The 23,745-nt window shown below is 52.9% G+C and overlaps 1 protein-coding gene across 1 annotated transcript in view; it reads right to left on the bottom strand.

Annotated features, from left to right (window-relative positions):
* Window positions 1–23,745, bottom strand: part of COG5 (component of oligomeric golgi complex 5) — a 1,306,288-nt gene that overhangs the window by 144,837 nt on the left and 1,137,706 nt on the right. The gene's annotated exons all lie outside the window — the stretch shown is intronic.

Genomic DNA, 23,745 nt, shown 5'->3' with positions numbered 1-23,745 from the left:
GAAGCACACTGGAAAGCACATGACCAGAAGGATGCCAGGAGCCAACACACCTAGCAGGTGTTAGACTTTCACAACTGTAATCTAAACCCGACTTCCCAAACCTCAGAATCTTAATCTAAATGTCTCCTCCTCTGAGGAGAAAAGGCTCAGAGTGATGTTGTGCCCAGCACTGCCCTTGTAAACACTGGAGGTGTTGCGAGGGCTCCAGGTGACACTTTTGGTTGTTGATGGAAAGTAACATCTGGTAGAACAAACAGCCTACAAGTGACGAGACACCGTCTTATCCCACTGCTGCACCACCAATGTAAGAAGGTGGCCTGGTGTGTGGTGAGCACCTATGGTGTTATCACCTCATATGAAGTCCAAGTATCCCCTATTAGTGAAGTGTAGGCAGTGTCTACGAAGCCAGGGATCTGTAGAGGTAGCTGTGGATGAGCAGCCAAGACTTATCTGGGAGACATGCAAAGCTTAGTCACACAGCACCATCATACATGAAATAACCACACAGTGTTACAAAAATAAAGGTACTTTATTATGGTAACACAAATACCTAAATACTAATAGGCATTCTCCCAACTGGAGGTAAGTAAACACACTATTATATACACATTAGAATCAGTAAAGAGCATAAAAAGCAATAAGCACTGGTAAAGGAAATAGAAAATACTGTAGGCCCTAGAGGAGGGCTGAACCATATACTAAAAAAGTGGAATGCGAGACACAGTCCCCCATCCAAGGATGTGGAATCGTTAGAGGGGAGCTGGAACCCCAAGATGTGAGAAGCAGAGTGAACCCCATCAACCAGGAGAGCAGAGGTAAGTACCTGGTTTTCCCCAAACCCCAATAAAAGGATTATGGAAAAGGATTGTGCAAGACCTAAACAAGACTGGAAGAACCCAAAAGGTAGATTCTGGCAGAGGGGGACCTGCAAAGGAAGGGGACCAAGTCCAGTTTGTGATTGAACGTCCAGTTATGGCAGGAGCCACTACCCACCCTTCTGTGGATGTAGGACCAGGTCGACGGGAGACGAAAAAGACCAGCTGTGTAGCACACAAGATGCAGAGGAGTTCCTGAAGTGATGCAGATGGTGCCCCACGTCATCTGTTGGGTTGCAGTTGGTCAGTGGTGCTGGCAAACCACCAACAAGCCTTGGCAAATACAAAAGAAGAAGACGCGTTTCAAGGCTGACAAGGGCCCGCAAGGCCCAGGGGACTCGACCGAAGGAAGGGCGTCCAGGGTGACCATCAGCAGTCGGGAGAGTAACAAGAAGAGGAGGCAACCCCACAGGTAACCCACTGACAGCAGGCACAGCAGTCGCAGTGAGGCCCAACCAACACACCTGAAGAGGACTCCCACACTGCTGGAGCAGCAGAGAGGAGACTGCGCTTTGCAGGAAGAAAGGCTGGGGCCGGGGCCGGGGCTTCACAGAGCCTGAAGATCCGTTGGCGGGGAAGCAAACAAGCCTTGGTAGCTGGAAGAGTCGTGGTGGACAGGGGTACTGTCCTGCAAGGAGAGGCAAAGGCTTACCTTCTCCCAAGTTGGACAGCTGGTAGAGAGGACCCAGGGGGCCACTCCAGACCACCAGCCGTAATGCAGGATCCACACAGTTCCAGAGGAGAGCAGATCCACACAGCCGGTCATTGTTGCAGTTGGTGCCTGCAGATGCAGGGGAGTGACTCCTTCACTCCAAGGGAGATTCCTTCTTACTTCTTGTGCAGGCTGAAGTCTTGCCACCCTCAGAGGATGTACAGTCGGGGAAATGTTGCAGTTCCTGGAAGGAGCCTGAGGAACAATGTTGCAGAGTGGAGTCGTCGCTGTGGTTGCAGATTGTCGGTTCCTGGAGGGTCCAGTTGCAGTCCCAGTGGTTGGAAGATGAAGTAAACAATGCAGAGTAGTCCTGCTGGAATCTTGCACGTCAAATCCGAGGACCCAACAAAGAGGGAGACCCTAAATAGCCCAGGAAGGGGGATTGGTCACCTAGCAGGGTGCCCACCTATCAGGAGGGGCCTGTGACATCACCTACCTGACCTAGCCACTCAGATGCTCCCAGGGGGCTCTGCCCACCTTGAATTCAAGATGGCAGAATCAAGTGGCCACCTGGAGGAGTTTCGACACCTCCCCGGGGGTGGTGATGGACAGGGGAATGGTCACTCCCCTTTCCTTTGTCCAGTTGCGCACCAGAGCAGGGACCGGGGGTCCCTGGACTGGTGCAAACCAGTTTATGCAAGGAGGGCACTAAATGTGCCCTTCAAAGCATACCAGTGGCTTGGCGAGGCTACCCCTACTAAACCATTTAACACCTATTTCCAAGGGAGAGGGTGTTACTTCCCTCTCCCACAGGAAATCCTTTGTTCTGCCTTCCCCTCCCTGAGCTGGTAAAGCTGCAGGAGGGCAGAAACCTGTCTGAGGGGTGGCAGCAGCCCGTAAAACCGAAGAAGATTGGTAGGAGCAATGCTGAGGGTCCTCTAAGGAGTCCCCAGAGCGCATAGAATCATACAACCAAATACTGGCAACAGTATTGGGGTATGATTCCAACATGTTTGATAACAAACATGCCCAGGTTCCGAGTTACCATTATGTAGCTGGACACAGGTAGTGTGACCTGTGTCCAGTACACAGGTAAAATGGCTTCCCCGCACTTACGAAGTCCAGTGTAACGGAGCTCTGCAGGGGTGCCCTCACACAAAGGTACCTGCACCCTGTCCACTGAGCTAGAAGGGCTTACCATAGGGTTGACTTACGGGGACCTGGTGCAGTGACCTGTAGTGAAAGGGTCCATGCACCTTTTCACGCAGGCTGCAATGGAAGGCCTGCAGATACATTTTGCATGGGCTCCCATGGGTCGCATAATACACGCTGCAGCCCATGGGGAACCTCTGGAACCCCAAATCCCTGGGCACCTAAGTACCATATACTAGCGCCTTATATGGGACACCATTGTTAGAAATTGGGCTTCTGGTTGGCTAGGGTATGCAACTAAGCCAGGCAGAACCCACCCACTCTAGTCAGGGTGAAGGAGTTAGACACCCAAGATCACCCCTGATCACCCCCTTGGTAGCTTAGCATGAGCAGTCAGGCCTATCCCAGATGCAAATGTGTAAAGCGTTTGCACAACACATGTGACACACTATCCCCACCACAAAGGAAACACAACACCAATTCTATAAAAATAAACTGCATTGTACGCAACATTATTAGACCAAACACAACATGTCAGTAATACCCTGCTACACAAGCAGTTGTCAAAACATTACACAGTACTAATACTCTGCCAAAACCTGCAAAAGTCACATATAACACACAGGTTACTCATCATTCAGCAACATAAGCAGTAGTCAGGAAAAAAAAACATGACTACATTAATGAACATCACAAATTCCTCATAAATGCCCATTCCAGGAACATTAGGAAATGCATGGCAAGTCATAAAAACAGGTTAGCATAAGGTTCCCAGAATGCCCATAATAGGAACATCAGAAAAATATATGGCAAGTCATGAGTAGAAAACATATCAGCCTACCTGCCCAGAATGAACACACTGATACCAAATGTACCTGCCTTAATAATGGAGGCACCTCGAGTGCCACGAAGGAAAGGGGTCCCCCAGCAGTCCTTGGCGCTAAACTGGGGGCCGCTTGCTGATTGGGAGAGTGGGGGGTGGCACGCCCCCACCCCCTGTTCTTGTATAGGGACCACTCCTGGGTCCCGTGCCCGGACTAGGGTGCCCACTCTCCCTGCAGGAACCCTGGGGGAGAACAGAGAAGTAAACAGAAAGGTGGCCAAGCAGTGCGGGGGCCTCCGATGAGGCTTCCGCCCTGCATATAACCTCTACACTAAGATAGGGGCCCGGTGGGGTGGGGAGCCTCTGATGAGGCCTCCTCCCCAGCCCTTTCTAACTCACTGGAGCCGGTGGACCGGGGGGACCCCCGATGACACCTCCACCACACCTGTCTGCCAAAAACCAACTCCCTGGCTCATCCGCACCCGATCTGGTGTGCGAGCCCTTCTGCTGCCTCTCCTGGGCTGCAGTAGTGAATTCTGGCAACAGTCAGGGCCGGATGGTGCACTCTGGGTGCTTCCTGCAGCACGCTTTGCCCCGGGGGCACCGCTAGGAGCGCGCGCGCTCCAGACTTCGATTCTTCTGGTGCCCTGGGGGCACACAGCAAGAAAGCACACCTTGCGCTTCAGACACGCTCAACAAAGGTGTGCGCCCAGGTCGCGGTGGTGAATTTTCAGCGGTAGCAGCACTCTCAAGATGCTAGATAAATCAGAAAAAGGCGCTCCTCATTTGCTGTCCGCAAACAAAGGTTCTCAAGGCGCCTTAGGGCATAAAGAAAAGCGCTCTCCAGGCACTTGAAGCCAACACTTGGGGCTTTCCACACAGCGCTGTCCTTGCGCTGGGAAGCTCAGGGTTGCAGAGGGCAGGTGCCACAGCACCCAGCCTCTGGGGATACCAAGGTGGAGCACAGGGCGTCAGGGCCCAGCAACAGGCCAGCACAAAGGGAATGCAGACAGTGGCAGTTCTTCCTAGTGACCCAGCAGTTCACAGGTCAGCACAGGAGCAGCAGCAGTCCAAGGCGACTCCTGGTGAGTCCCTCCAGCAGCATTCTGTGTCCATATCCTTAAGATGTTTCTTCAGTGTCTTCTTCTTTCATGGGGAAACCCTCTGTACTTCTACTCAGTTTTGCAAAAGTTTAGCAAAGAGGGGGAGAGGAGGTTCCAACCAGTTACAACTGCTTCTAGGAGTGTCCCCTTTCTCCTCCAGCACAGGCTCCAGACATCAGTTGGGGGTAATCGAGCCCTTTGTGTGAGGCCAGGGCACAGCCTTTACAGATTCAAGTGTGCCCCGACTCCCATTCTCTCAGCCCAGGAAGACCGTTCAATATGTAGATACACCTCTGTGACACCTCCACCCTCCCTGTGTACAGGCTGTCTGAAAATTATGCACAAAGCCCAACTGCCACTCTGCCCAGATGTGGATTGGAGTCAAGCTGCAAAACACCAGAGTTATAAGCACAGAGAAATGCTCACTTTCTAGAAGGGGTATTTCTATAATAGTAATAAAAAAAACACCTACACCAGTAAGCAGCATTTCTCACTACCATTACAACCACACCAAATATGTCTATGCTACCCCTCATAAATCAGACAATATCCCCTAGCCACATAAGGCAGGGCATTTCCAATGCAATCCTATGAGAAGGCAGCAGAGAGAAACCAAATAGACTGTTTGACACTACCAGGACAGACCATGCAACTAAGCACATGTCCTGCCTTCTACATTCACAGCACCCTACACATAGGGCTAGCTAGGGCCTAGCTTAGGGGTGATTTGCATGTATTAAAAGGGGAGTTCTGGGCTTGGCAAGTAAATTTAGATTTCAGGTCCCTGTGGCAGGAAATTGCGGACACAGGACCTGCACTAGCAGGCCTGAAACAGGTTTGAAAGGCTACTTCTGTGGGTGGCACAAGCAGCGCTGCAGGCCCACAAGTAACATTTAATTTACAGGCCCTGAGTTTACAGATATCACTGTACAAGGGACTTAAAGGTAAATTAAATGTGGCAATTAGGTATAAGCCAATCATACTAACTTTAGAAGGGAGAGCAACTGCACTTTAGCACTGATCAGCAGTGATAAAGTGCTCTGAGTCCCAAAGCCAATAGCAAGAGGTCAGAAAAAATAGGAGGAAGGAGGCAAAAAGTCTGGCGATGAACCTGCAAAAAGGGCCAGGTCCAACAACCAGTATGCCAATTGTGGGGTGTGCAAAGTCCTAAGCAACCAAATTTAGAGGGAGAGAGCACAATCACTGGGATCCTGGTTAGCAGGACCCCAGCGAAAACAGTCAAAGCATACTGACAGCAGGCAAAGAGTGGGGGTAACCATGCCAAAATTAGTGATGTTCCTACAGTGTGTGAACAAAACCTGAGCCAGGAGCACCATCTTGAATTAGGAACCAGCGATCCAGGATCGGACACAAATAGCCATCCTTCTTTTGCACGAGGAAGAGCAGTGAACAGTACTCCTAACCAATACCTTGCTCTAGCACCAGTTCCACTGCTGTTTTCTGCAGCAGAGTGGCCACGTCCTGCTGTAGAATATGCAGTTGATCCTGCACTGGAATGGTCCGTCTTTGGGAGGACACGGCTAGGGGTCTCCCGGAAGGGTAAGGAATAGCCCCTTTGTTCCAGCTGAAGGACCCACTGGTCTGATGTTATGCCCTCCCAGGCTGGCAGAAAGAGGGAAATCCGGCCTCCCACAGGGCACAGGCACACTCCTTTAAGGAGAAGCTAAAGGGGCTTTCCAGGTTGTGCTGGGGAAGAGGGAGATCATGTTGAGGAAAGTTGTTTTGATTTGTGTTCTCATCCTCTCTTGGTTTCTATGTAGTGGTGAACCACGGGTTCATGCTGCTCTTGCTGCAGAACCTGTGCAGTCTGGGATGACAACTAAAAGCCTTTGGAGAACCCATGGAAGTTTTAAAAAAGCAGCAAATTTCATTTTGGGGAGTTTGATGTCCCAGCAATTTTGCAATCGCTTGCCCTATCTTGAATCACTCCAAAGCTGTATCTACTTTTACACGAACTAACCAACAGCACATCCATCAGGGTGGCTTGGAAGTCACCAGAGAATCCTGTGGATCTCAGCCAGGCATGGCAGTATAATGTGTCAGATGATCCAATTTGCTCTGGGCATGGAATCTGTTCTGTTAAGTCCTGCTTTAATTATTTGTTTAGATGTTTCCTCTCTATCCTTAATGACCTCAGTACAATTTTCATTTAGGTGATCTGGGAGATATGAATTCACCAGGGTTGCCTTGTCCAATAAAGCATGTGTGTGATGGACAGCAAACACACAACATATAACTAACAGGCTCTCAGCAGAAAAGTCTTTCTTTTTCATGGCTTTCAGCTTTTAGAGGATGAGGATGTTGTGAAAATGACCTTGAGTTCTGTTCCCCACAAGAAGAGCACTAGATAACCAAACTCTCCAGTGATGGATTAAGAGATATACAAATTTGATCTTGGGGGGCTGGCCATATTAAAGCCACAGGCGTGTTCAAAGCAAAAATTGAAGAAGGCATATCCAAGCCTCCTTGATAGGCTTGATGAATGCCTCATTAAAAAGTAAGGAGAAGTTCTGCAGATGATGTGGAGAGCTGGAGAATCATTGTTAAAATACTGGAGGACGTCTTCACTGAAGGGCAAGGGTAGCTACAGGACGTAGCCCACTTTTTTGAACATTGTGTGGAATGAGGACATCTCAGCGAAAAGCGCAACCATAAAGGGTCAAATTCCGTTTCTGGGAACTGTCTATTTCACTATCACTTTGCAATCCTCAATAATCAGCTGTCTCTTACGGGGATGGAAAAGGTGAATCCCATCATTGTCGCCCCACCCACCCCTACGAAATGGACCATTATCCTGAGGAATGGTATCTGAATATGTGCTAAATATGCCATGTATTCTCTGCATATAGATTTGGCGAGATTCTGAAGCATGGAGCTGGTCTTTCACTCATGTCTGTTACTTCCTTCTGGAGTGATGAATCTTAACAGGAGGTATGAGCTGCTATGGTGCCAGTGGAGGTGCCAAATGTGGAGCCGGATGCCTTATAATCAACATTGGTATTGGTGTCTAACATTAAATTGGCTGCAAGTGCCCCAGTGTCGAGTCGGCACAGAGTGGAGAAAGGGAATAGAGGGATGTACAAGAGAGACACTTGGGGACACTTGGCCCCACACACAGTATCCCAAGTTGAACCCAGACAGACAGCCATGAGGTGCGAAAGTGCATCAGAGAAACACAGATACAGGCCAGCGACTCGAAATCCCAATAAACTGGCACCACTTGGCTGATCTGTGGCTGTGATGCCAAAGAGAAGAGAACTGTGGAGCTGTAAAAAGGTAAAGGCTGAACCAGCTGGGTTGTTCTGAAGGGGCTGGTGGAATGAAGGATGGATTTCCTTCCATCAGTTACAGCTCAGATGAAGGCCACCTCAATGGAGTTTGTCACTTACTCATTGATTTAGAAAGTTTCAACTGGAGTGCTTCTTTTTTTTTTTTGAGATGCTTCTATTTGTTGATGATTTCATTGAGGTAGTGCGTGACTTTGAGCAAAAGAGGAAACAGGACTCGGATCTGGAGCATCTTTGTGACCTTCGGTCTTCTTCAGCACAGGACATGAAGAGCTTCACTTGTCTTTCCCGAACTGATTTTGAAAAGCTTGCTATGACATTTAGAACAAGAGTTGTGATGGTACTCAAGTCACAATAAATAGTCCTTATGTGAGTCTGTCATAGACATTTGCCTGTCACAAGTGTGATAAAGCTTAAAACCGGGACTTGTCAGAAGTAAGCACATTATGGGTCCAATGAGATCTCCAGGATGCCGTTTTTAGTGTTGCGACATGCTAAGTGCCCCCCACCGGAGCACAGCAGATATGAACAAATTCTAGATTTAGTGAACATCCTGGAGATATTCACAGGGAAAGAATCTGCAGGCTGTGGTATCCAACAGAAAGTTCATGACTATGGGGCTGATTCTGACCTCGGCGGTAAAATGCCCTTACCGCCGGTCAGAAGACCGCCATAACACCGCCGCGGCCGCGGTCAACCGCCACGGTCATTCTGACCCATAACGGCCAAACCTCCAAAAATCCGTCCTCCACTGCAGCCCGCCACATCGGCGGGCAGCGATAAACTGGAGATGACCAAACCTCCACCGTCACGCCAACAGAAATACGCCCATGCCATTACGACCCACGAATCCACACGGCGGTCATTCAAACGCGGTATTCCATTGGCGCTACACACCGCCGCGGTCAGAATACACACACATCACCAAAACACAGCCACATTGGACAATTTGAAAAACACACACCTGATACACATACACACACCACTCCCACACAATCAACCAACTATAAAACACACACCCACATCACCCACAAACCCCTGCGACCCCAAATACTGAGAGAAGGAGAGAGAGACACAGCAGACAATCCAAAGGAAGACACACTGAGGCACACTACACCATCACACACACCACATAGTAGCACAAAGCACCACTCACCAACACACTCCTCATCACATACACCACCCCACACCTCACCCACACCACCCCATGGCACCCCAAAGGCATCCACGATTTTCGGACCAAGAACTCCGGGTCATGGTGGAGGAAATCCTAAGAGTGGAACCCCAGCTCTTCGGCTCGCAGGTGCAGCACACCAGTATAGCCAGGAAGGCGGAGCTATGGCAGCGGATCGTGGACAGGGTCAACGCGGTGGGACAGCATCCCAGGAATAGGGAGGACATCCGCAAAAGATGGAACGACCTACGGGGGAAGGTCCGGTCGATGGTCTCGAGGCACAACATCGCGGTCCAGATGACTGGCGGCGGACCCCCACCCACCCCTCCCGAATTTACATCGTGGGAACAAGACGTCTTGACCATCCTGCATCCTCAGGGCCTCGCAGGAGTAGCCGGAGGAATGGACTCTGGTAAGTCCCATCTCAACTACTATATCCCCCACACCCCCACCCTCACCCCCAACCCCCCAGCACACATCCTTCCTGACAATGTCTCACCAGCACAACCCACCCATCCCAACACCAACTCCTGCATGCCAACACAAACCATGGGCACCCATCACCTAAGCATGACCACTGCACTAACCCCACCCCCCCCACTAAATACCCTCACAACACCTCCCTCCAGGGAATGCCTGCACTGGGGGACAAGGGCACCCACAACACGCATGCTATTGCACACACAGAAACAATAACCAAACTCTCTTACCCCATGCAGGACCCGAACGACAACACACCAGCCAGGAGGGTCCAGAAGTGTCCATCCCACCACCGGAACAGGCCCACACTGAGGATAGCAGCTCTGTCGACAGTGAACCTGATGACCAGCCCGGACCATCGGGGACCTCTGGGCAGTCGGTTCCCCTCACCCAGACACAGGCCACACCAGACCCGACCCCCTCTGCCGACACCAGCACAGCTCCCACCCAGCGGGCCCATGCCTCTGTCTCTAGGACAGCTCAATCAGCGGTGTGTCTGCCACTACAGGGCACCTAGGCTAGCCCGACACCCCAACAACAACAGGGACCTGGGGGCAGTGGGAGCGGGCACACCGGCCAGGGGACAGAGGCCGGGGGAAACCGGGCAGCTCGGAGGGCTGCTGTGCGACAGGGGGGGGAGGAGAGGCCCAGGGAACCCACTCTCCAAGAGGCCCTCACCACCCTCATGGGGGCCTACCACCACTCCCAAGAAACAATGGCGACGGTACTGGCCAGGTTCACTGAGATCCAGGCACAGCAGGAGGAACGCTACATGGGCTTCAGGGAGGAGCTGAGAATCATCGGGACCGCAATGGGGACCATCGTCCTGGCCCTCCACAGGATAGAGGACGCGTTGCGGGACCATGGTGCACCACACAGGGCCCCTGTCACTAGGCCGGACCAGGAACAGCCTACCACCTCCGCCGGCGCTAGTGGACAGGAGGTCCCAACACCTCGACAGCCCCCCAGAACCCCACCTCCTGCTGAAGAACAACCACCCCGTAAGAGGAGCCTGAGACCAAAGAAAAAGACAGAGTAGGATGTCAAGACCCCCGCCAGCAGGACATACCCCCTCAAGTCTTCCCACTGTCCCACATTGCCACCCTGTCCAACCATGAACTGCCTATGCTCCATCCTTCCACAGGCAAAAGAACAATGCACCTGTGAGACTGAGAACTGGACTCTGCCATGGATATTCCTCCACCCCCACCCATCACCCTTAGAATCACATGTACCGGTATCTAGCACTGTAAATAAATCACTTTTTGCACACAAACCTGTTTTGAGTCATGCTGTATTATTAACAAAGGGATAACATATTACTGTTCAATTTCTGTCCTGTCAATTAGTCATGACAACATACCAATGTCAATACGCTGTATTTCATGGGCGAACCAAGCAGAAGTCAGGTACTGAGTCAGACAGCACTGAGAAGGGAAGGGAAAGGCATAAATTAATAAAAAACATCTGTGGGGAACTACAGAAAGTATAGATGCAGGAGGCTAGAAGCAATTGTGAAATGGCGTGGGTGATTCTTACCTGGGTGTTACTGGAAATACTGTTGTATCACTCTGTCCCTATTGTCTGTGTCGTCCTCAGAGTCTTCCTCCTCTTCACTCTCCACAGGCTCCACGGCTTCTACAACACCACCATCTGGACCATCCTCCTGCAGGAAAGGCACCTGGCGTCGCAAAGCCAGGTTGTGAAGCATACAGCACGCCACGATGATATGGCACACCTTCTTTGGTGAGTACATTAGGGATCCACCAGTCATATGCAGGCACCTAAACCTGGCCTTCAGGAGGCCAAAGGTTCGCTCAATCACCCTCCTTGTACGCCCATGGGCCTCATTGTAGCGTTCCTCTGCCCTTGTCCGGGGATTCCTTACTGGGGTCAGTAGCCACGGCAGGTTGGGGTAACCAGAGTCACCTATTAGCCACACACGTTGTCTCTGTAGCTGCTCCATCACATAGGGGATGCTGCTATTTCGCATCACATACGCGTCATGCACTGACCCTGGGAACTTGGCATTTACATGGGAGATGTACTGGTCAGCCAAACAGACCACCTGGACATTCATCGAATGATAATTCTTTCTGTTTCGGTACACCTGCTCATCATCTTTTGGGGGTACCAAAGCCACATGGGTCCCATCAATGGCACCAATGATGTTGGGGATATGTCCAAGGGCATAGAAATCACCCTTCACTGTGGGCAAGTCACCCTCCTCGGGGAAAATGATGTAGCTCCGCATGAGTTTCATCAGGGCAGACAACACTCTGCTCAAAATCTTTGAAAACATAGGCTGAGACATTCCAGATGACATGGCCACTGTGGTCTGGAATGACCCACTGGCCAAAAAATGGAGGACTGACAAGACCTGCACCAGAGGGGGAATCCCTGTGGGTTGGCGGATGGGGGACATCAGGGCTGGCTCCAGCTGGGCACACAGTTCATGGATAGTGGCACGGTCAAGTCGGTATCGAAGGATTATATGGCGTTCTTCCATTGTCGACAGGTCCACCAGCGGTCGGTACACGCGAGGATTCCTCCTTCTCATCCCAAGTCCCAGCGGACGGTGCCTAGGAAGGACAACATGGAGCACAGAGTCAGCCAAACCACAGGTACGTACAGACAGCTTGCACAGTTAAAGAATGGCAATGGGTTGAAAGGCGTGTATGTGTGGCAATGCAAGGCCTAGGCCTGTGTGTCGCAGTCAAAATTAAGCCATGTGGGCCCTTGAAATGGCGGCTGCCTGACCTGTGAAGTGGGACAATGGGATGTGAGGTCACTGCGCTGCTGGGGCACACCGTGGCGGTAGGCGGTCGAAGACCGCGGCGCAAAGCCGCATTGGTTAACATTGAAGCCTATGGGTTTCAGGAGCCAATAACGAAGTGCGCCGGAGGTCGCGGTACGCACCGCCGCGGACGTGACCGCCATTTTCTATCTGCTTAATCACTCGAGACCTGATCATCCACAGGAGAGGACCTATACTGCAAGTGCTGCTGTGACCTCGGTCTGGAAGATACAATGGCTGCTGTGACTGGGGAAAGGGCCCCTGCCTTCACGTCTGAAGAATTGGACAAGCTCGTGGATGGGGCCCTCCCCCAGTATGCGCTACTCTACGGTCCTCCAGACCAACAAGTGAGTACCACGGGTGCTAATGGAATGGGCTATGCCTGTGTGGATTGGGGTGGATGTAAGTTGGTGGGGTGGGGTGGGGGGCGAATGAGGAGTGCAACGCCCGACAGATGAGAGCATGTGCCATATGGCAAAGTGGGTGGGGGGGGCCAATTACATCTAACATGCAGGCCATTGATGATTTCCTCCTTTCCACCCTGTACATGTCTAATAGGTCAGCGCCCATCAGAAGATCGATATTTGGCGTGCCATCGCCAAGGAAGTCCGGACCTTGGGGGTCCACAACAGACGGGGCACCCACTGCCGCAAGAGGTGGGAGGACATCCGCCGCGGAACAAGGAAGACCGCAGAAACACTGCTGGGGATGGCCTCCCAACCTAGGAGGGGTGCCAGTCGCACCATGACCCCCCTGATGTCCCGGATCCTGGCGGTGGCCTACCCTGAATTGGATGGGCGCTTTAAGACATCACAGCAGACACAAGGGGGTGAGTATCAGCACATTCTCCTATCTTCCTGCGCAGTGGAGGCGTCTGGGTGGGGGAGGAGGGCTGTGGGTGACATTAGGCCAGGGTGCTTTCTGTAGTGTAGTCCTCTCCCTTAGGCATGGCCCTGTGCCCCCGGCCCCCACCTCTGTAGGGTGACAAGTACAGCCATTGAAGGTCCAGCATCTCCCATGTGCGCGTTTGACGTCTCTTGGCCTGTTGTCTTAGTCAGTAGTACTGAGTAGTGTACCCCGAATGCGCGGCTTAGTGCATTAGGCACCTGTGTCTGTCCTCTTCGCCAACGGTGTTGACATTGCATGCACTCAACCTGGTCTTCTTTTTTCTCCCCCCACCCTTTCTCTTCATCTTCTTGTGCATGTGTGCATTAGCATCATCAGGCGGAGGAGATATGGCATCGGAGCACGAGGGAGCTGCAGGACACAAGGCCCCGGTGGGCCCAGGAACAGACACCGAGGGCACCAGTGATCCGGAGGGCGAGGGGAGCACCACGACGGGGACCGCTGGTGAGAGCAGCGAAAGCGACACGTCCTCGGATGGGAGCTCCCTAGGGGTGGCGGCAACATCCGTGCCCCCCGCCTCTACAGGTACAGCCGCCACCCAGCGCACCAGCCCCGCCCTCCCAGCAGCCCCTCAGTCTTCGCTCCGTGCCGCTTCGCCCAGGAAGGCGCGCGTCTCCTTCGCCCCAGGCACCTCAGCCCCTGCCCCTGTTGCCCCTGCTGCCCTCAGTGCGGAGCTCATTGACCTGGTAAGGACGCTCATTGTTGGGCAGACGACCCTTCTGAATGCCATCCAGGGTGTGCAAAGGGAGGTGCAACAGAGCAATGCGTACCTGGAGGGCATTCATTCGGGTCAGGCTGCCCATCAACGAGCGTTCACTGCTCTGGCCTCAGCACTGACGGCAGCCATTGTCCCTGTTTCCAGCCTCCCTCTTCTGACTGCCTCCAGCCTGTCTCTGTCTCCTGTTCCTCAGCCTATCCCATCCACACCATCAGACCAGCCTGCACACACCTCAACACCCAAGAGCAGCTCATCCAAACACAAGCACCACAGATCCCGCAAACACTCACCTGAGCAACACCCAGATGCAGACATGCCAACAGCCACTGCCACCCCTGTGTCCCCCTCCTCCTCGTCTCCCTCCTCCCTCCCTGTGACGTCTACACTCACACCTGCATGCACCCCAACATCAGCCAGCGCTTCCATCACCACCTCACCCTCCAGTACAGTCCACACTCGTGCAGTCACCACCCCCACTGCCATGTACACGTCCCCTGTGTCCTCTCCCACTGTGTCTGTCACCCCCTCTTCCAAGACACACAAACGCAGGCAGCCACCCACCCAACAGCCATCCACCTCACGACAGCCTACAGCACCAGCACCTTCACCCAATGACAGCACACCTGACTCTCCTACAACCACCTCCTCTACCTCCACTTCCATCTCCACTACTCCTACCCTTTACCTTGGCCCTAAAAAACTTTTCCTGGCTAACCTTAACCTCTTTCCCCCCGATGACCCCCCCCATCCATCTTCAAAGAGTCCCAAGAGCACCGCAGCCACCACCAGCCCAGCTTCGGGTGTCACTGTTGTGCCTGGGTTCTGGAGCCCACCCTTTGCCAGCAGTGACACATCGAGCTGCAGCAAGGACACGTCCAGCCCCCCCCCCGGCAAGAGGACCCTCAAAACCAAGGACCGCCGTGCGAGGACTGACAGGGCTGCCCCCAAGGAGCAATGTGCGGCCACTTCACCACCCACACCATCTGGGGGAGGCAAGGGCCCGAGAGCCCGATCAAAGGAGCGGAAGGGCAGCAGGAGCGCGGAGAAGGTGGACCCCACATGCCACATCCCAGCTGGGAAGGAGGACACTAAGGAGGCCAGGAGTCCGTCCCTGAAGGGTCCAGATACGTCACGGTCCGAGGGCGACTGAACAGGGAGTCCAGGCCAGGTCTGGCTCCCTTGACCTGCTGGATGGGCACCGCTGAACAGGGCCCGCGGTGCAGACGAGCACCGCTGAACAGGGCCCCGCCGTGGAGATAGGCACCGCTGAACAGGGCCCGCGGTGCAGAAGAGCACCGCTGAACAGGGCCCCGCCGTGGAGATAGGCACCGCTGAACAGGGCCCGCGGTGCAGAAGAGCACCGCTGAACAGGGCCCCGCCGTGGAGATAGGCACCGCTGAACAGGGCCCGCGGTGCAGAAGAGCACCGCTGAACAGGGCCCCGCCGTCTCAAGCACCGCTCCGCTGGGCCCTTCCTGTCAAGCACTGCTCCGCTGGGCCCCGCCGTCTCAAGCACCGCTCCGCTGGGCCCTTCCTCTCAAGCACCGCTCCGCTGGGCCCCGCCGTCTCAAGCACCGCTCCGCTGGGCCCCGCCGTCTCAAGCACCGCTCCGCTGGGCCCCGCCGTCTCAAGCACCGCTCCGCTGGGCCCCGCCGTCTCAAGCACCGCTCCGCTGGGCCCCGCCGTCTCAAGCACCGCTCCGCTGGGCCCCGCCGTCTCAAGCACCGCTACGCTGGGCCCCGCCGTCTCAAGCACCGCTACGCTGGGCCCCGCCGTCTCAAGCACCGCTACGCTGGGCCCCGCCGTCTCAAGCACCGCTACGCTGGGCCCTTCCTCTCAAGCACCGCTCCGCTGGGCCCTTCCTCTCAAGCACCGCTCCGCTGGGCCCCGCCGTCTCAAGCACCGCTCCGCTGGGCCCCGCCGTCTCAAGCACCGCTCCGCTGGGCCCTTCCTCTCAAGCACCGCTCCGCTGGGCCCTTCCTCTCAAGCACCGCTCCGCTGGGCCCCGCCGTCTCAAGCACCGCTCCGCTGGGCCCCGCCGTCTCAAGCACCGCTCCGCTGGGCCCCGCCGTCTCAAGCACCGCTCCGCTGGGCCCTTCCTCTCAAGCACCGCTCCGCTGGGCCCCGCCGTCTCAAGCACCGCTCCGCTGGGCCCCGCCGTCTCAAGCACCGCTCCGCTGGGCCCTTCCTCTCAAGCACCGCTCCGCTGGGCCCTTCCTCTCAAGCACCGCTCCGCTGGGCCCCGCCGTCTCAAGCACCGGTCCGCTGGGCCCCGCCGTCTCAAGCACCGCTCCGCTGGGCCCCGCCGTCTCAAGCACCGCTCCGCTGGGCCCCGCCGTCTCAAGCACCGCTCCGCTGGGCCCCGCCGTCTCAAGCACCGCTCCGCTGGGCCCTTCCTCTCAAGCACCGCTCCGCTGGGCCCTTCCTCTCAAGCACCGCTCCGCTGGGCCCTTCCTCTCAAGCACCGCTCCGCTGGGCCCCGCCGTCTCAAGCACCGCTCCGCTGGGCCCTTCCTCTCAAGCACCGCTCCGCTGGGCCCCGACGTCTCAAGCACCGTTGATGGTTCATTGTGCCCACCATGCCTCCTCCTTGACCAGTGGAGACTGTCATCCACATGATGGACTGTGGCTTTGCACTCCCCAGGATGGTCCAGTGGGCAATCCACCCACTGCAGAGACTTGAGAGACTGTGGCTTTGCACTCCCCAGGATGGCACAGTGGGCAGCCCACCAACTGTAGAGACATTGAGAGACTGTGGCTTTGCACTCCCCAGGATTGAACAGTGGGCAGGCCACCCACTGTAGAGACATTGAGAGACTGTGGCTTTGCACTCCCCAGGATTGAACAGTGGGCAGCCCACCCACTGTAGAGACATTGAGAGACTGTGGCTTTGCACTCCCCAGGATTGAAAGGTGGGCATGGTGGCTCCTCGTGGATCTGGCGTCGTGGACTCATGTGGCTGTGGTGCCCCCCCCTTCCCTTCCCCCTGAGGTGCCTGTAGTTTTTACATCTGATGCCCCTGCAGTGTTCTCTCCAAAGGACTCAGGTCTCCTGTGTGGGCTTTGCCCTTGTTTCTCAAGACTTTGGCCCACGGACATGCTGAATTGGTAGGATGTGCAGGACTTGGTACTTCAGTCATAGACTGATGTGTATGTCATTAGTTTTGTTGTGGATATCTTTCATGGTTGTACGCTAATTTTCTGGAGCTTTTTGGTACATAAATATTTATTCAAAATATGATTATGTCCTAGCATTTTTCAGGGGTGTTTGGGTGGTGTCACTGTGACTTGGTGCTCTGCATTGGTGAGTACATGATTGGGGGGGGGGGGGGTCGCATATGTGTGTGCCCGTAACCTTTCGTCCTCCCCCTCCCGTGTGTCGTAGGTGCAGTACTCACCGTTGTCGTCTGCGCCGGACTTCGTACTCGTGGTAGATGAGAAGGTAGACGAGAGCAGGTATGATGTTCAATTCGGGTTCCATGCTGTCCTCCGTCCTCGTGGAGTGCGTATAGGTGAGCGTTTTCCCGTTCGTAGTCTGTTTCCGCCGTGTTTTTATCGGCGGTGCTCCCGCCCCGGAAAAGGTGGCGGATTGGTGAGTTATGATAGTGTGGGCGGTACATTGTCTGCCGCCTGCCTGTTGGCGGTGACCGCCGCGCTGTTTGTCTGTACCGCCGCGGCGGTCGGAGTGTTAAGTTGGCGGGCTGTGTTGGCGGTTCCCGCCAGGGTCAGAATTCCATTTTTTGGACCGCCAGCCTGTTGGCGGGTTGGCCGCCGCTTTAACACCGACCGCCAGGGTTAGAATCACCCCCTATATATTGTATTTATTTAAATCTTCACATAATAATATACCTTCTTATGAACTTTATGTGATATTGTACATAGTTTTATTTGTTACTGTTCACAAGGGGAATATGTGTTCTGTCCTCGTTTATACAATGTCTTAAATTGTGTACATGTAATGTAATTGGGCTTTAGATTGTAGAATAGGATACAGAGAGTGTTAGTTGTGGTCAGTGAGGAGGCAGGCACTCACTATCTTTATTAAAAAACGCTCATACAAAGAAACCTGGAATGACTGTTCAGAAGCGGCAGTGAGTAGTGAGGCTCAAGGGAGGGAAGCAGGTGACCTGGACCAAGGACCTGTATGGCAATGGGTAAGCAGACAGCAAGGGGCCCCACAAAAATGTAATACAATATTCAGCTTTACGTTGAGTGGAAGCAAAAGCTAAACAGAGAACTCTTGTACTTAGACTGTAATCTTTACAGTTATGTAGAGCATATAAAGGATTGTTATAGAGTCAAGACAGAACTAGATTCAATTGTGTCAACTGCGTAAACTTGGCACAGATGATGGAGTGCAGAGGTTTGCTCTAAACTGAAAACTTGCACGAACAGATGTAAAAATAAAAATAATAATAATAAACACAAAGAGTCACAGAAGAACAAGTTACTTACCTTCGGTAACAAATTATCTGGTAGAGACATATTCTAGTTGCAGATTCCTTACCTTAGAATTTCCCACAGTCGTCTGACTGGTTCTAGAAATTTTTATTTGAGCAGTATCCTTGCGTGCCGTCAGGTGGCATCAGTCAACTTGGCGTCCATCATTGGCGTTGTTGTCGCTGTGATGATGTCACGGTCGTATATAGGCGCCACCAAGGCTCACTGACGTCAGTTTCTTTTTATGACTTTCCACGCCAGAAGCACGGAGCCATGAAGAACACTGAGTCTGGCGTGCCAGAACTACGGCCCTGAAAGGGAAGTCCCTGTCCCTGTCCCTAGAAGTCAGTTTGCAGAGCGGGGAGGATGGGTGTGTCAGTTAGGAATCTGCAACTAGAAGATATGTTTTACAGATAATTTGTTACTGAACGTACGTAACTTGCTCATCTGATAGAGACTTCTAGTTGCAGATTCCTTACTTAAGAATGGATACCCAAGCAATACTGACACCGGAGAAGGGTCTGCAACCCAGATCATACTAGGAAGTCCTGCAGGACTGAAAGACCAAAGTAGCTGTCTCTGCAGACCTAATTGTCCAGGCAGTAGTGTTTTGTGAACATGTGCAAGGATGTCCACGTTGCTGCCTAACAAATGGCCAGGACTGGAACATCGCATGCTACTGCAGTGGTTGCAGCAGTTGATCTGCTGAAGTGAGCTCACAAACCCTTAGGGGGTTGCTTCTTCACCAACGCGTAGCACATTTTGATGCAGAGAACAAGCTATTGAGAGATGGTCCTTTTTTGCACCAACCATCCTTTCTTCACACATAACCAACAAAGAGTGGATCATCCACCCGGGAAGAGTTTGGTACGATTAAGGTAGAATGCCAACACTTTTTGGATCCAGACAGTGGAGTCTCTTCTTCATGAGAAGGATGTGGGGGTGCGTAAAAAGTAGGCAAGGTGATGGATTGGGCTACATGAAAGGGCATGACCACATTAGGGAGGAAAGAGGCCCTAGTACAAAGCACCACTTTGTCAGGATGGACAGAGAGAAAGTGTGGCTTTGAACAAAGAGCTTGCAGCTCACTCACTCTGTGTGCACAGGTGATGGCAATAAGAAAGTCTGTTTTTAAAGTGAATAGCCGCAAAGGACAATTATGAAGGGGCTCACAGGAAGCATGCATAAGGTAGGTGGGTACCAGGTTCAAATCCTACTGGGGCATTATGAACGGGTAGGCGGAAACGTGAGTAAGACCCTTGAGAAACCTCCCAACAATGGGAGATTTAAATAAGCAGGGTTGAACTGGTAGGCTGAGATGGCAGACAAGTAACCCCTCAAGGGTGCCCAAAGCAGATCTCTGCTGGGCAAGAGAGAGTACAAACAAAATAAACTCAGACAAAGGTGCAGAAAGGGGGATCAACATACTTATTGGTACAGCATGCCACAAATTTGTTCCAACGACAGGTGTATAGTTTTGTGGGAGGGACGCCTGGCTACCAAGATAACATTGCAGACTTCGGGTGGAAGGTCGAAAGCTGTCAACTGCTGCCACTCAATCTCCATGCAAGATGGCAGAGATTGGACATGTTCGGGTGGAGAACCATTCCCTGCTGCTACGACAGAAGATCCTCCTGAAGAGGCAGTCTGAGTGGAGGATCGATGGCCATGCTCAGAAGCTCTACTTACCCAGTCCGGAGTCACAAGGATTACTTGGACCCGTTTATTCTTGATCTTCTTGAGAACTCATTAGTGGTATTGTTGGAAAGGCGTATAGGAGGCCTGAGTTCCACTCAAGACGAAAACCATTGCAGAGCGAGTGGTGCCTTGAAAACTCCAGCACGCAAAACAGCTGACTTTGCGCATTCTCTGCAGCGGCGAACAGAACTAACCAAGACTCTCCCCCCTGCTGAAGGTGACCATGCGCCACCTCCGGATGGAGATGCCATTCATGATCAACCATGCATCGACGATGGAGTTTGTCTGCTCTGGCGTTCAGAGAGTCCGCCTGATCATCAGGGATATTCCATGACATTCCACCCATGTCCAGAGGCGTACAGCCTCCTGACAAAGGGTCCACAACCCCACCCTGCCCTGCTTGTTGCAGTACCACATGGCGGTGGTGTTGTCAGTGAACACCTGCACCACTTTCCCTTTGAGAGAGTGGAGGAACGCTTTTAATGCAAGCCTAATCGCCCTGAGCTCCAGAAGACTAATGGGAAGCCTAGACTCTGCCAAAGACCAGATGCCTCTGATCTCCACTTTTTTCCATGTGGCCACCCCATCCCAGAAGTGATGCATCTGTCACTACTGTCAGATCTGGGTGGGGAAGGGAGAGGGATCTGCCTCTGATCTAATCACGGTTCAAAAGCCACCACTGCAGATCTTGAGCAGTTCCGTCCGAGATCTGGACCATGTCAGAGACATTCCCCTAATGTTGTACTCACTGGAACTTCAGGTCCCACTGCAGAGCCCGCATATGACATCTGGCATGTGCCACCAGCAGGATGCAAGAGGCCATGAGGCCCAACAGCCTCAGAGTCATTCTCACGAAACCCAGGACAGAGGCTGAACCATCAGTATCATAGCCTGGATATCCTGAACATGTCACTAGGGAAGATAGGCCCAAACCTTCACTGTGTCCAGGACAGCTCCAATGAAAGAGAGCATCTGAAAGAGAGTCAGGTGTGACTTCAGAATGTTTATAGTAAACCCCAGCAAATGCAGGTGGTTCGCCATTGTCTGGAGGTTGGAGACGACAGCATGGGGTAAGCCCGCCTTCAATCGTTGAGGTAGGGGAAGACTGAAACCCCTAGCCTGCGCAGATGAGCTGCGACCACCGCCAATACTTTTGTGAACACCTGATAGGCACTGATAAGGCCAGAGGGGAGCCCAGTAACCTGAAAGTGCTTGTGACCTACCACGAACCGCAAGTAATATCTGTGGGCAGGCAGGAAGGGAATGTGGAAGTAGGTATCCTTCAAGTTCAACCCTACCATACAGGCTCCAGGGCAGATAGGACCCGAGCCAGAACTTCCCCCTTCTAAGAAAGAGTTAAAGGGACCAGAGGTCTAGGATAGGGCAAAGGCCCTTGTCCTTCTTGGGCACGAGAAAGTAGCAGGAATAACAACCATAACCTACTTCTGGCACAGGAACCTTCTCTATGGCTCCCCTGGCCTTCAGAGCCGTAACTTCCTTGCGCAGAAGTGCCAAGTGATTCTCAGTCATCCGGTCATAGGATAGTGGTATGGCAGAGGGGTACTCTCGAAGGGGAGGGAGTAGCCCCTTCAGATAATTTGCAAAACCCTCCTGTCCATCTCCTGTTCCCATTAGGACAGGAGATGGCGAATCATCCCTCCAACCGGTCCGGGATGGAGCAACGAACTAGGAAGGTTTGGAGGCTGCAGAGGGGGTGGTGGTGGACTGGGTCGACTGCTGGCTCCCTGATCCATGGGCACATTAGATCCAGCAACCTCGCAGAGGCAGGACCTCAGCCGCTCTTCTCACCACCATGGAATAGGAAAGACTTCCTCCTCAGTAGCCACAGTACGGGGAGAAAGCAAGCCAGTATCAGGAGAGGTGTCTAGACTAGTGGCTTGGTCCAATTCCAGAGCCCTGTCCATTTCAGGATCTTCTAGCTGGAATTCTATAGGGTCCAGTGACCATTCCACACTCTCACCATACCTGTATCCATAAGCCTAAGGGTCAGGATCCAACCTGGGGAACAAAGGCCTATTCAAAGACTGAATTGGTGTCAAGCGGCATTGGTCCGACTCCAGGTCGGAGTCTGGAATGAGTATGGGGTTGATGTCTATCATGGGCCCGACTAGTGTCGGAAGCGTTAACATCTTTACCAGCGCTGGGGGAGGTTGCAAGGGCCCGACTGGCATTGGTACAGATCTGATAACAGATCCTGAGGTGCCCTCCAGAGCCGAGGCCGAAGCCGCCAGAGCATAACCCAAGGTGGCTCCCTCCATCCGTACTTTGCCCAAAGGCATCACAGGAGGGTTGGTCTGCCCAAAAATGAGGCACATGGCCTTGTAGATCTCTTGCATTTGGGCACGGGTGGCTCCGGCTCCCAGAAACTTGGGGAGGTGTGGAACTGAACCAGAAGTAGGCTCCCAGAACGGAAACTTATAGTGTCGACCTTCCTCCCGCGTCACATCAACCGAGTGACGGGTTTAAGTTGAAGAATGTTTGTTCTTCTTCTTGTTACACGAATGTCTCAAGGACTTGGAGTGGGACGAAGACAAGTGATGGTGGCTCCCGAATCGCTGGGCCGCCATGAGCTTTAGGGACCGTTTCCTCAAAGCCTTCGGGTACATGGCCTGACACTCAGAGCACAACTTCAGGGTGTGGTCGTGGTCGCGCTCCAGGTTCCACAAGCACAAGAGGCACAGATCCCTTTTTTTTGTTCACAAACAACCCGTATATATCTTCTGTGAAAAATACGGCTGTGGCTGCACTACATTCTTTTGAATGAGGCAGAATTTCCTACTTCCAGTAGCAATTCACAGTCTTGAACCCTCTGGACATTAGTCTTAAAGTCAATAAAGCTGGGCTTGGGGTGCCTAGTAACAATACCAGGGTTGTTTAGCCTTCAGTAACTCACAATGATTTTCCCCGATAAAAAGGAGCTCTCACCACTCTGCTCTACAAACTCCTGTTTCCCATAGTCTTGACTCCTGCTACCCACAGTTTCGGCTCTCTGAAGCTTCCTCCTCTTTATATTATTGGTCCTTGCTGTCTCCCACTCCCAGCCAACTCAGACTTCAGCAGTCTTCCATTGCCTGTGGTTGTATCCCGCTGCTGCATTCTACTACTGGAACCCGCAAACAGTGTTGCCTTCTGCTTCTAGTGGATTCTGTACATCCTGTGGGTTGTACGACGTTAGAAGGCACCCTATCACATGTAGCAAAAGGAGGGTAGCATAAAAGTCTGGCCCATATGGCTCATCCTTCACTTATCTACCATACGCATACCCTTATCGCATGTAGGGACAGGACAGTAGCATAAAGTCAAGCCTATATACCTCAGTTTACACTTATCTACCATAGGTATATTTAGATCTGGTAGGATCTCCTGTCGCAAAAGGAAAGTTCTCACGATGACAAGCTGGGCAAGGTCGCAGCACAATCCAACAGGCTCTCTCAGTGGTTGCTCCTGAGAGGTCCTTCCCTTTTTCACAACATTTTCTTGTGTTCCACTGTTATCAGATGCCGTACTTATTAGCATATTACACACATTGACTAGTGGTATTGTTCCTCAGAAGAAAGGATAGGCTCCTACAGCTGCAAAGTTCCTTTAGGAGCCTATAACA

The sequence above is a fragment of the Pleurodeles waltl genome, chromosome 4_1 (assembly GCF_031143425.1).
Source record: "Pleurodeles waltl isolate 20211129_DDA chromosome 4_1, aPleWal1.hap1.20221129, whole genome shotgun sequence".
In the NCBI taxonomy this organism is placed as follows: Eukaryota; Metazoa; Chordata; class Amphibia; order Caudata; family Salamandridae; genus Pleurodeles; species Pleurodeles waltl.
This window is presented reverse-complemented; position numbering and strand designations above follow the sequence as displayed.